Raw genomic sequence first — 13,353 nt, 5'->3', positions numbered from 1 at the left:
CGGGCAGCATAATAGCTAAAAGCAGACTCCCCTTGTTTTGTGTGAACCCTTGGTATTTCTAATTGACTCGATCCTAATGATCTGAGTGGTCTATTAGGATTATATTCAGTGAGCATATCTGCAGTGTATTTAGGTCCTAGGCCATTGAGTGATTTGTAAATGAGTAAAAGAACTTTAAAATCAATCCTAAATGTAACTGGAAGCCAGTGTAAGGACCTAAAGACTGGTGTGATATGCTGGCAGCAGCGTTCTGGATGAGCTGCAGCTGTCTAATGGTCTTCTTCAGAAGGCCGGTGAGGACACCATTACAATAGGACGAGTTTCTCCAAGTCTTGACTGGACACAAAACATCTAATTCTTGTAATGTTTTTGAGATGATATGCTGATTTAGTTACTGCTTTGACATGACTACTAAAACTAAGGTCTGTCTCCAGAATCACATCGAGCCTTGTGGGACAAGACAAGTCAAGTTGAGTTTTATTGTCATTCTGCTACATGTGTGGACATATAGTGGAACGAAATGTCGTGTCTCGCAGGACCACGGTGCTGCATACTAGTTAAACATGAGATAAACATACAACAATGCAAATAAAGGAAAAACAATAGAGCTATACAACAGTTTAACCATCTGACTATACACATACTATAAATACTATAACTACTATACCTAGTTGACTACACATACACAAACTGAGACTGTACAAGAACTTTACATAAATACTGTACATGAAATAGTGCTAAAGAGATATTTGTACATGAAATTGTGCAGGAAATATATATTTTGTACATTAAATTGTTCAGAAGAGAGATTTTGTGGGAAGCAGTGCATAGTGCAAAAGAGTTAGTAGTGCAATGCTCCAGTACACCTTTTTTTGTAGTGCAATATTCAAGTAAACATATATTATCTTATTGAGTCTTTGTTGCAGGGAGTGTTTATAGAAAGTGTCTAGTGTGCATATAGTGGGACGAGTGCGTTACTACAGGTGGTTTGTATAGCCCACTCACCTGTGTGTAGCACACTCAGAATTGCACTTAGGAAAAATTTGTCAATAGTTATTTATGAGTTGGGGGGCTGAGGTGTTCATGGTTTCAGAGCGGGGACAGGGAGATTGGAGTTAAGAGCTCTCACAACCTGGGAAAGAAGCTGTTGAGCAATCTGACAGAACGAGCTTTGATACTCCGGTACCTTTTTCCTGATGGCAGGAGCTGGAAGAGGTTGTGGGAGGGGTGGGTGGGGTCCTTCACGATGCTGGAGGCCTTGCTGGAGCATCGTGCAAGGAAAATGTCCAGGATGGAGGGAAGAGGGGCACCGATGATCTTTGCGGCAGTGTTCACTGTCCATTGTAGGGTCTTGCGGTCAGCAGCACTGCAGTTCCCGTACCAGACAGTGATGCAGCTGGTCAGCACTCTCAATGGTGCCCCTCACATAATAACCTCTCCCTTCTAAGTATGACCTGAACCATTTGAGTACCATCCCAGAAAGCCCAACCCAGTTTTCCAGTCCCTCTAGAAGTATGTTATGATTAACAGTGTCAAATGCAGCACTAAGATCTAGTAGTACCAGCACTGATATTTTGCCAGAATCAGAACTGAAGCAAATATCACTTATTATCTTAATAAGCGCTGTCTCTGTACTGTGATGCGCTCGGAAACCAGATTGAAAATTGTCCAGGTATCCATTTGAGTTTAAGTAGTTGTTCAGCTGATTAAAAACTACCTTTTCAATAATCTTACCTATGAAAGGAAGATTTGATATTGGTCTATAGTTGCTCAACATTGTGTTATCAAGATTGCGCTTTTTCAGAAGAGGCTTAACAACTGCAGTTTTCAGGGAGTTTGGAAAAGTCCCAGTAAGAAGTAAAGCGTTCACCACTTCTAAGAGATCTGCTTCTAAACAGTTTAGCACACTTTTGAAAAAAGATGTGGGAAGTGTGTCAAGATAGCAGGTTGACGATTTAAGGTGCTGTACTATTTCTTCCAAAATTTTGCTATCAATTGCTTCAAAAACAGATATTGTCACTTCTTTTTAAAATTCGAATCTGTGTGACCTCTGCATAACTTGAGGAAGGATGTGCCAATCTCCTTTCTGATATTATTGATCTTCTTAGAAAAGAAGGAAGCAAACTCATTGCATTTGCTGTCGGAGAGCATTTCACTAGGAATCTGACTTGGGGGGTTTGTTAGTCTGTCAACAGTAGCAAAAAGAGTGCGAGTGTGGTTTAAGTTACTGTTTATGAGGTTTGAGAAGAAGGTCTGTCTAGCTGTGGCTAGTTCCACATTGAAAGCATAAAGGCTGTCTTTATAGATGCTATAGTGAATGTCAAGTTTCGTCTTCCGCCACATCTGCTCAGCTTTTCTGCATTGTCTTTTCATACTCTGAACTGCTGTTGATTTTCTCCAAGATGATTTTTGTCTGCCATTCTTCTTGCTGACTTTTTCAGGAGCGATATCATCAATAACATTCTTAACTTTTGAGTTAAATAAATCCAGGAGAAGATCAACAGAGTCTTGGTGTTGAAGATATAGCCTTCATAAATAGCGCACTAGTGTTCTCGTTAATGTATCTCTTTCTGACAGAGACAGATCTAGATTCAGTGGTAAAAGAGATCAATATATCAAAGAAAATACAGAAGTGATCAGATAGTGCTACATCCTTCATAACAATGGATGAAATATTTAGACCTCTACTGATGAGTAAATCTAGAGTGTCCCCACAATTGTGTGTGGGTCCATGCACATGCTGAATCAGGTCAAAAGTGTTTAAAACGGTTATTATTTCTTTTGCAATTTTGATTTCTGCATTATCTATGTGAATATTAAAATTCCCTGCAATAGTAAAACAGTCAAACTCTGAGGAAATTATTGATAACAGTTCTGTGAACTCTTCCACAAAGGCTGGAGAGTATTTTGGAGGCCTGTAAATAACGATAAACAGAATGCGTGGAGCACCTTTCAGCACAATACCTAGGTATTCAAAAGACAAATACTGACCAAATGACACTTGCTTGCATTGATAAACATCTTTAAATAGAGCAGCTACACCTCCACCTCTCCTAACAGTCCAGCAGACACTTGTAAAATTAAAGTTAGGAGGGGCTTATTAGATTAAAGACAAATTCTTATTGGCAAGGAGCTCATCCATCCTTAGTGCTCCCCTGCTGTTTACTAGTATATAATTAAGCTTCCTCTCCATGCTAGAGTAAATATGAATCAACCCCCAGAGTTTTATGGTGCTACGTCTACAAATCAAGCAGTTGTTTGTCCACCAGTCCTGTGAGGTGTTGTATGTATATGATTTGCAGTCTTTAGTGGAGACTGTAACAACGTGGGATCTTCTAAATGTGACCACAATTTTCATTAAATTTCATTTCATTTTCATTTCACATTTTCATTAGGTCAGAAAAGTTCGCCCTTTCATGCTGTGCCCTAGGAAGTCCAATAGCAAGCTATATACTTGTTTTTGTTTCAGGAACACTTACCTGTTTCCCCTAACCCTGCATTTGCTGATTAAACCAACTCCAGACGTTAGAGGAATAGTGAATGATATTGTAAAATAGGTCAGCTAACCCTAAAGTTGTTTGTGAATATTAGCTATTGTTTAGATTTTAACCGTAATATTACTTAATAACATCCTGTGAGTTCATTACTGGACAAAAGGTACAAGAAATGTTTTTTTAAGAGTTACAATCCCATGAAGTATTGCACATGACATTAAATTAAAAAAAACTGTTGAACAATTATTTTAAAAACAAGTTGAAATAATAATGTGGGTTGATGGCTTTAACAGAAACATAGGCCTATAGCATCGAATAATAACCTTGATTCATGTCTCTTGCTACTCACTTGCTCTTGACACAAATGCAAGTGATGCCATCTTGCCATCAGGTAGGCTATATTCCAGTAAAAATTACCTCAGAATACATATCAATATTACTGTAATATAGTGGCAGTATTTGTCTTTGTTGCTAAAACAATTGTTTGTATGTTTTAACGAGCTAGATTTTTTTTTTATAAACAAATCAATATTTCATGTCCATATTTATTTATTTGGTGATAAGCGGAATAATAACAATCTCCTTCAGGTTGATACAAAACTGCCGACTATCCAAGAGATGAGTGAACTGACCAAGACGAGCGATTGACAGAACCGAGGACGTGATAGTAGGCCTATCCTCTTGCATTCTTTTCTACCTGCTGATTCAATCATTACAACACAATGTTTCACTCTCTTGTAAGTCATGAGAACGTGTCTGCCAAGAACATAAATGTAAGACCTAATTGTACTTGCTAGGTGACATATAGTAATGGATGGGAGAGCATGCCTCGTCATTCCTTGTGAGCCTCAAGGATCACTGTTTATCTGTTTATCAACACACAGTGCAGTGGTTCAGAAAGATCCGAAGAAGCATTTCTGACCACATTAAAGATTATGTTAAAGAATATAAATTGTAGTTGAAACTAGATTTTTACATTTCTGAAGAAAACAGTGAAAGGAAAAGCAGAAAAGAGATGTTTGTGCATGAATAACCTGCAATCACAATGCTAGAGCGGTTGCCAGAGCATTGTTATTCTGTTGCCAAGATGTTCTAAATGGTTGCTAGGGTGTTCACTGGTCCAAATTTAAGATAATTTAGAGGCTTTTTTTTATTTATTTATTTTTTTTAATTCCTTTATTTAACCAGGGGAGGTCATATTGAGACTATAGTCTCTTTTGCAAATGATCCCTGGCCAAGAAAGGCAACACTTAAAATTTAAATAAAATAAATTTGGAAAAAAAGAAACCTCATCAACAACAAACAAAACATACCACATTACATAATGACATAGCAACACTACAAAACCCATACCACAACACCTAACAAAAACTAATTAAATACAACAATAAACAAAATATAACATAACCAAGACATCATTCAACAAGCAGTATAAAAAAGCCACAGGCAAAAACAAAAACAAAACGGTAACCAGTGGTGGAAAGAGTACTAAAAATTTGTACTCAAGTACAAGTACTGTTACATTGCTGAAATAATACTCAATTACAAGTAAAAGTACTGGTGCCAAAACAGTACTTAAGTAAAAGTACAAAGTACTCGTCTCAAAAACTACTCCGAGTACTAGTTACTAGTTACTTTTTAGCTGGTGATATTTCATGAAAAAAAAAAAAAAAATTCATTCATATCAAAGATCTATTTGGATAATAGCTACTTTGAACAAAATCCACTTTTATCTTATTGACTGAAATTAAATATTGGATATTGAATACTCCACCTCTTGCTCATAGCAGATTCACGGTTGGATAGGAGTGGTTAAGAATATCTGTTTGTTACGTCTGACATCACGCTTCACCAATTCTGGGTCCTAACGCTCTGCCAGACGCACCAAGAAAACAACAAACTGTGCTAATATACACCCACGATGTCATGTAATACTGAAAAATTATAACCCTAACCTTTATTTCCATACTGAAATCCCAGATGGCCAGACAGTGATTCAGCTAAAATATTAGTGTCTGGGACACTGTGAGCACGGAGACTGTAGTGTGCACAGCAAATTTTTAAATGCTTAGCTTAAATATGTAATATTAATTAAATAGTGCTTATAAATGGTTGTTGAGATAGTATTCTCAAGTGAAATAAGTAGAGGCCCGGAAAAAGCAGTCCTTGCGTCATGACTTAACAAGAGGATTCTCCCCAAGCCTTCAAACTGACGTCATCAGAGCGAGAACGCCATTCCAGAGCGGAAGCAAATTTTTCAGTTTTTGATTAAAGATTACGACTGTAGACAATTAGATTTTTTTCCCAGTGTATTGCACGGTTTAATTGTTCACCACAAGACTAGTAATGTGCATTAAAAAGTAAGTAGGGTCATTTTGATTTCATGACAACTAATCATTTTCAATACCATTGGCAAAACTACAACATACTGTATACTGCCATATAGATATTTTAATATTTAAAAATAAAAATTGTCCATCCATTTTTTCAAGGCAATTATTTCTTTGAAACTGGTTTAATCCAAGTCTTCTAAAAAGACACATTCGCTTTATATGATGAACAGCTTTTAATATAGGCCTTCATGTACATGCATATAAATATTGATCAATTACCATTACAAAAATTTTAATCTTAAACATTTGCTCATTCTGTGTATTTGTGTCTTTAAAATAGCGTAACTTTGTTGCAAAAGCTTACAGCACAAGGATGCTTGATTTCAAATTTGATTTCAAACTGAATTGAATTTACAAAAAAAAAAAATGACAAGTACAGTCAGTAATAAAATTATAAAACAAATGACCTCAATTCAGTTGAGGTATTCGAAATATGACAACATTAATTTTTTGTAAGCAGTGATTTAAGACCCATATATTTTAGGCCTATTTATTTAGGCTAGATAAATGGAACATCAGATGGCTTTGACCTATAATGTCTGTACAATGTAGTGACGCAGTTAGGCAGACTAGGATATTTATATGTACAAATCAGACAAATATCCCATTCCAAAACATTTCTAGCATAAACTTACATTGTAAAGAAATTAAAAAATTAAACAATCTTTGATTGTTGGAAGACTTTCTGGTGCATTTCACGTACAGACAATAAAATCTCCAGTAGCATTTCCACCGGTCAGGCATGGATCTATTATGAATGGTTGATAACTTTCGACAAAGTTTAATCCAGGAGCAAAGAGAAATAATTTCTACTTTAAAAGCACGGAGAGATCGCGATAGCACACAGTCTGCGCACAATATCGGAGTGAGAGGACAAGCAGTTCATTTGTATAAATTAGGCCTATTTGAAAGCTCGCATCCAGTTTTCTGTGACTACATGACTGTTCTCATGGTACAATAAAGCGCTCGCCACATTTGCGTGGAAATTATTAAAACTGTAATAGGCCCTACCTGCAATCGCGCGCGGACATTCAGACTCTGTAACTGACGGGAGGCTGATACCTTAAGTACAAGTAAAAGTACAGCTTTAAAAATATACTCAAAAAAGTACAAGTACCTGAAAAAACTACTCAATTACAGTAACGTGAGTAGTTGTAATTCGTTACCTCCACCACTGACGGTAACCTATATACAATCACACTTATAGCTGAAGGTTTCTGTGATATATGATTTAAAATCATTAAGTGTAATAAAAGTTCTTAACTTCAACTGTTTCTGCAAAGCATTCCAAGTTGAAGGGGCATTGTAACGGAAAGCAATTTGACCAAATTCAGATTTTACAACAGGTATAGTAAAAAGAATGCTGTTTTTAGACCTAAGATTGTACCTACTGTTTTCTACAAAAGAGAAAACTGATAAATAAGAGGGCAATAATCCTATCACTGCCTTATAAATAAAGATAAGCCAGTGATGCTGTCTACGAATTGAGAGTGGAGGCCAACCTGATAAACTATATAAACTACAGTGATGTGTAGAATACTCAGCCTTAATGACAAAGCGTAGGGCAGAATGGTAAACCGAATCCAGTGAGCGTAATACAGACTTTGCTGCATGCATATAAAGAATATCTCCATAGTCTACAACAGACAAAAAAGTAGCAGCAACAAGTTCCTTTCTTACTTTTAAATTAAAACAAGCCTTATTTCTGTAATAAAAACTTAATTTAACTCTCATCTTTTTTACCAAGTTATCTACATGGGGTTTAAATGAGAGCTTTTCATCTAATAAAAAAACCCAAGTAATTATAACATGACACTCTTTCAATTTCCTGGTCATATAGAGTAACAATTTGAGGCAAATCCTGTACCTTACTAGAGTGAGTAAATAACATAAATTTAGTCTTTTTAGAATTTAGTACCAATTTTAATTTAAATAGATTTTTTTGTAGAATTATGAAAGCATCCTGCAATTTCTTTAATGCCTCATATGGAGATCTAGCAGTACTGTATATAATAGTATCATTCGCATAGAGATGTACAGCTGCATCTATATTTGTACAAATATAATTTATGTAGATCGTAAACAACAAAGGCCCTAATATGGAACCTTGAGGGACTCCAGCTATTAATTCTGCCTCCCATGACATAATGCCTTCACAAGTGACACACTGATATCTACTAGACAGATAATTCTTAAACCATTCAATAGCATTAACAGACAACCCAATTTTAGACAGACATTTTAACAAAATGGTGTGATCAACCGTATCAAAGGCTTTCGAAAGATCAACAAATAATGCTGCACAAGATTCTTTACAGTCAATAGCACTAACAATATCATCAACTACCTTAGTGGCTGCTGTGATGGTGCTATGCCCTTTCCTAAAACCTGATTGAAAAGGAATAAGTATATTATTTACTGTTAAGAAATCCTTTAACTGATCACTAACCAAAGACTCAAAAATTTTAGCTAATACTGAGAGTTTTGAGATAGGACGGTAATTGTCCATTTTTAAAAAGTGGTGTTACATACGCTGTCTTCCAAGATCGGGGTATAATATTTTGTTCCAAAGATAAATTAAAAATATAAGTTATTGGTTCAACAATAATGTTAGCCATAAGTTTCAAAAGGAAAGGGTCAAGCCCATCAGGCCCAGCTGACTTTTTACAATTTATATTTCGCAATGCGAATAAGACCTTCTCCCTTGAGATTGGCTCAAAAATAAAAAGGTTTGAACCCCAAGCATTGGGGAGAAATAACCCTGGAGATGAAAGATGTTCTAGCGCTGACTTAAAAAGGAGTCCAGCAGAGGCAAAATGATTATTAAAAAATTAAACTAGATCTTTTTTATCAGTAATTTGCACATTATTAACATTTAAAAGTTTAGGAAGAGCTGAAAATGAAGAATTTTGTACTGTTTTCATTGAATTAATAACTCTCCAAAATTTAGCTGGGTTTTTTAAATTTCTCGTTGTCTCATCAAGGTAGAACTGTGACTTAGCTTTACGTATTTGTGTGGTACATTTATTTCTTAAATATCTAAATTTGACTCAATCATTTTCTTGCCCAGGCCAAATCCCGTTTATGCAAGAGAGTATAATGCATCAGAAAACCAGAGATTATTCCTCCCCTTTACTTTGAACTTTCTCAGGGGTGCATGTTTATTTAAAATACCCATGAATGAATCCTTAAAATATGACCACGCCAATTCAACATCAGGAATTAAACAAACCTTTTTCCAATCAAAATGAAAAATATCATGGATAAAAGCTTGCTGATCAAATGATTTGAAATACCTTTTCTCCACAATTCGTGGAACTTTCTTTTTAAGTTTGCAATTTCTAATCATACCAATAACACAATGGTCACTTATATCATTTGAAAAAATACCTATTTGTGTGCATTTATCTGGATTATTAGTTAAGATCAAATCTATTAATGTGGACTTTTTTGAGTCCTTTGCGTTTGGACGAGTGGGAGCATTTATTACTTGAGTTAAATTTACAGAATCACAATAATCTTTAAGGTCCCTTGAAACATCTGTCAACCAATTCCAGTTCAAATCACCAAGAAGAAGAATTTCTTTCTGATGCACAATATCTGCAAGTGCAGTTGAAAGTATAGATAAGGCTTCCTTATTAGCTGAAGGGAGTCTATAGCAGCAAGCAACAGGTAGTCTAGTATTTCCTAATTTTAAATCAATAGCCAACATTTCGAGGCACTTAGGAACAGTCATAGACTTTATCAAAATAGCATTTAGTCTACAGTTTACATATATAACGACACCCCCTCCTTTGCTCTTTCTATCTACACGAAATATATTGTAACCATCAATGGCAATATCATTATCTGAGAGGGTTTTCTTCAACCACGTCTCTGATATGGCAATAATATCTGCCTTCGTAGACACCGCCCATATTCTAATAAAATCAATTTTAGGCATCAAACTACGGACATTCAAATGAACAACTTTCAAACCAGGTCGACTTGAAAACTCAGAGGGAACATACAAACATTCAGGTTCAGGATCTGGGTTTGATTGAACATTTCCTGCCATAAGTAACATCAATAATATGAGACGACGTTGCCACACGTTTCGATGTTTCATACTCAGACAAACATTTCAACATTTTTCTTTAACCAAAAACAAGTAAACTAAAGAAAGGTCAACTTTAAGTCCATATAGAGACAGTTTGCAAAACTCCTGTGTAGGAGTGTATGTGTGCAATGTACATTTTGACGGTGCGTATGAAGCGACAAACAACGACTTTGGTATATTAGGTGCATTATCGTCCATATAACAAGTCTTTAAATCTAAAAGACAAAGACAAAATAACCATATTACCTGTAATGCACCCATGGCAAACAGACTATTGGAAGACCGTCCACGGTAGATTCAAAACAATCAACGCTATAATCAGCTGGATATTCTATCCGTAAGCCTATACGACAATATGGGAATTGTGTTTGGGCAAAGGGAATGGAAATTTTGGCTGGTGTTTAAACAGGGAAACTCCCAGATGTAGCACTCCAGGCAGACAAGCAGATATAAAGTGCAAAGCCAGTTTTTGACAAGACGAAGTAGAGTCTGAAATTCCAGGCTTTCTCATAAAGTAATTAATGAAGCCTTACTTCGAAACTGGCGTTTGGAGAGGGAAACTCCCAGTTATAACAGATATGAAGTGCTGAGCCGATTGTTAACAGAGTAAAGTTGAGTCGGAGTTTCCAAAATTTCTCATCAATGGACAGATATCGTAGCTGCAATCACTCAACCTTCAGCGTTGTTAGAATAAAAAGGAGACAAAAACAGGAGGACAGAAACGAAACGAGATGAGGTAGCCCAGACTACAAACGTGCTGCCATCTTGTATTGTGTGGCAATATTTTATCATCTGTCAGTTAAAGAAGAAAAGACTAGTTGCTATTTCCATTTCATTATCACTTTAATAATTCTTTGAAGGCATAGTAGCTGTTCTTAATGAATAAGGTACAGAATTAGAGCACAAACAATACTGGATAAGTTCCGTAACAAAGTGTATACTTAGGGTCAGGGATTCTGAAAATGTAGGATTAATAATATTGTAAATAGTCCAATAATATGTTTTTGCCTTAGAAAGCACCATTACAGAGCGGAATCTTGTTTCCTCACATTTCCTTATTTTTTTTACTGCATGTATGAAATAAAAGATCTTTGCAATGGATCTTTATGATCATACATTTGAATTACAGCGTCTGAAGACCAAAAGACAATATGTATTACGATGCCAGCCCACATTCTCCAGCAGGAGGTCTTCATTTATTTAATAAGCTGAGGTCTTTCCTCATTTGAGCGTGTTCTTTAAATAGACGAGATCATAATTACCTCCTTGGGCTCGGTTAATAATGAAGTAGAAGAGGACTGTAGGTCTTGCCGTCTACACCCCTCGCTGATCTAAAATAGGCTTTCTTGGACTCATTTATCATGTCCTTTGGCAGACGAATTAAAGTATTACTCAATATCAGTATCTGCGCACACACAAATCCTTTTGAGATATGAATTTCAGGCCATTGTCATAATAACTGATGTTTGAGATCAAAAATCATCACTTCGCTGTCTTGAGTTCTGAACACAATAAAATGTCAGTACTATAAGTTAACTGACCTTCCCTTCCCCTATGGTTATAAATGTTACATCATCATATCATGTGTGCACAAAAACTATGAATATTAAATAACAAAAACGTCTTTGAACTTTGACTATTTCACAGGAGCTTCACCTCGAGTTCGAGTGCCTCTCTATGGCAAATACCTCCTTCCCAAGGGTATGGAAATAGAGAGACAAAATATGCACTCATTATACTGATGTGAAAGATCAATGCTATTTATAACCAACCGAAATCCTTTAACGCGAGTCGTCTGAAGGGTGTGCCGAGGAGCCAGCAGTTAATCAAATGTTGTTGCCTGGTTAAATGTCTGAAGAACCCTTCAAATTCAATCAGATGTGATTTCCTATTCATGGCATTGCCGATGATTCTTGGTCCCGTGCCTGTGGCATGAAAGATGCAACCAAATCCAACAAGACCATTGGATTCTGTTCAACAGCAAGATTATCCAGTTTGATGGTTCTTACGATTTTCACAGGAAGGCATCAACGCTGAAGGCTTGTGTGATAATGAAAACCCTCCTCACCCTTTGTAATGATGGCTGTGAGGACTACTTTTACATAATGTAGATTTTGTATTTGTAACATTGCATAAAATAACTACGAGATGGAAAGCTAAAGTGTGTAATTACATGTAAATTTTGAGGCATGTAAATTTTAATGCTTGAATGGTGTTGAAGCTCCAACACACAAAAATAATTTGATTTTTTACAGCAGTGCCATAGAAGAACTTTTTTTTTTTTTTTTTTTTTTAATCTAAAGAATCTTTTCCTGCTATAAAACCCTTTTGTATAATGGAAAGGATTCTATGGATTGGATCTTCATTGAACCATCAATGTCAACAAAGACACTATACTGCCTTGTACCTGGTATACAATATAAAAATGTTGATGTAACTAAATAAACCCAGTGTTTATTTAAAAAAAAAGTTGAATCTTTATTTGATTGTTTATGCTGGAAGTCTTTGGAATTGGTGGAAGCTAGATATTAACCAAGCATATTCGATAGTGTGCCATAGAGCTATGAACTGTGGCTATTATTTTGGGTTGGTTTTATCTACTGGATAGTGAGCATATTTAAATACACTCGCTGCCACATTATCACACTCAGTGTTTACATATAAGATTTTGATTTGTTTGTTCGCATGAAAGGCATGAATGCGACTATTCAAAAACCCCAAGGAGTTTTATGAGTTTAATGCAAAGCACTTGAAGACAAATGAATCAGATGAAAGCTCTTTACTGACACTTGCCGTCTCATCACAACATACTTTAGCTCCATGCTTTCAGGAGGATTACAAGTACAAAATCCACTTGTGAAGACTTCAATCAAGTCTGAAGTGGACGTTTGTTTTAAATTAAAGGCTGAAAATGTAAACGAAGTAATTGAAGAAGTAATGATGTGATGGAGATTAATTAATGATGATTTAAATAAATAAATAAATAAAAATTAAGTGTATCTTAGAAACACACTTAGTTTAATTGTGGAAAGACCATTTCACCACTAATAATAAAGTATTATTGCAAGATCCAAATTGATAGAACGTCAAATGAATACAGTTCAAGTTTTTTTCTCTTTTTGGAGGACACTGCCATCTTCTGGTTAAAGGTAATGCATAGAAGGAGAGGAATTTTAGTACTGAATTTCATGGAAGTCACTGAATATAATAATGGCATTTTATTTGTTTTATTTATTTAAAGAAAGACTGAATACAGGTAATATTGTATAGGTAAAAGATCAGATTTGTTTAAACAAGGCCATCCTGAGAATAGAACACAGTTTGGGGTTAGTAAGAGTTTTTTAAAGTCTCTTATGTAGGCCTATAC

Source organism: Onychostoma macrolepis, chromosome 13 (genome assembly GCF_012432095.1).
Source record: "Onychostoma macrolepis isolate SWU-2019 chromosome 13, ASM1243209v1, whole genome shotgun sequence".
NCBI classification, from domain to species: Eukaryota; Metazoa; Chordata; class Actinopteri; order Cypriniformes; family Cyprinidae; genus Onychostoma; species Onychostoma macrolepis.
The sequence above is the reverse complement of the archived record's forward strand: the minus strand, read 5'-3'. Positions refer to the sequence as shown.